Raw genomic sequence first — 1,784 nt, forward strand, 5'->3', positions numbered from 1 at the left:
TTGGGTTCTCTAGACCACAATATTAACTTTTTCTCAACAAGGGCCTGGTGACCACATATGAGGATATTATACTGCCACTCAGTAATCGAAATTTAAAACTAATGTCCTCATATGTGGACATCATTTTTCTCAGGTCCCAATCAGCCTGAATAGCAAAGAGAAATTAAAAATGCACGCCATGCAAGAGTTCGGGTCTTAGGAGGTTAAGTTTAGATAAAGGAACCGGTTTTGGTTAAAACAAGAACGACTTGGTAAAGGTTAAGAAGAGAAAGCAACATTGACCTGATTGTATGAAGACTCGGCTAAACTAGTCGTGCCTGGTCTTGTGTTTTATTGCCCATGAGGAGAAATACTCCATGTAGCACCTGTTTTGTAACACGCCAGCAGAAGGTTACTGTAGCATGACAGACATTGCCCACCCAGTTGACAAGCAGTCTGTCTCTGTCTCCTCATTCCTCCTCTCTGAAACTATTCCCTGACTGCTGTAATGATGTAACGCCTGATTTACAGCGAGGTGATGTTTTTTCAGCGATGGCGAGGCCTGCTGAGAGGTGCCAGAGCACACCAGTAATTCTGTTACGGCTGAACTTTGTTCCAGAGTGTATTAGGGCATGACGCCACGGCAGATTGTTAAATAATGGATTCTGTGTGAGGCATGCCACATATTTTTTTGGGCCCTGTTTGGTGCTGCTGGGTCCTCCACCCACTGAAAGAATCCTCCATTTGTTGGGAGAGAATATCTAAGGGTGGGACCCTTAGATACAAATCACAGTTGCTTAATAACATCAATGTTATCATTTCACGAATGTTGGCAAATCAACGTTGCTAGAGTTACGTTATAATACGGCGGATTTACTGCAGTACTAAATTTACAGATGTCGCTTGCTTATATAGATATTTTAGATTAGATGAAATCCAGAATAGTGCTGCAATTAAAGATTATTTTTATTATCAATTCATGGATTGGTGACATTTTCAAATTGCTTCTTTTATCCGATCAACATTCCCAAAACCCAGAGATATATTTTACAATAATTGAAAACAAGCAAGAAATCATATTTAAGACACTGAAACCAGCAAATGTTTGGTATTTTGCTTAATGAATAACCTTAATAACTATCAATTACCATACTGTCAATCAATTTTCTGTCCAACAACTAATCAATTAATTGGCTGGTTGTGTTCAGCTCTACTTCTTTACAGGTATTTGTACTAGAACTAGAAAGTTGCAGCAGCGTCTTTAAAGTTGGTCCTTTATTTTCTATGGCAACCATAGGCTTGAATGGCGTCTCTCCTTTTGTTGGGTTTAAGTCATTTTTTTTAAACGATAAATATTTGCTGTACATTCCCATCAACATGTCTGCAGAACGTCACTGCAGAAACACGCTGAGCTGTTATGTCAGAGAGAACAGGTAGACACAGAGAAGACTCACCTGCAGACGAACACGCAAACACAAACACAACACAGGTAGACATTGATACCTGGCACCACTGAGCCCTCAACAAGGAACACACAGTCATAAGCCGTAAGACACACACAGAGGGCTCCATAGATGTCATTTCACACACACACACACACATACACACACACACACACACACACATGCACACACACGCACTGGCGCACACAGAGACACACTTCAAATTAAATGGTTCTCTGGAGCGTGAGGGCAGGTCTACATGTGTTTCTCTCAAACACTGAATCAATGGTTCTTTCTTCTTCTGCCTTTTCTGGTGTCTTTCTCTGTTTTACACTGTCCATCTTTGTCTCTATGTCTCACCCA

The sequence above is a fragment of the Seriola lalandi genome, unplaced genomic scaffold, assembly GCF_002814215.2.
Source record: "Seriola lalandi dorsalis isolate HSWRI2012SDOR001 ecotype SW California unplaced genomic scaffold, Sedor1 jcf7180002052459, whole genome shotgun sequence".
NCBI classification, from domain to species: Eukaryota; Metazoa; Chordata; class Actinopteri; order Carangiformes; family Carangidae; genus Seriola; species Seriola lalandi.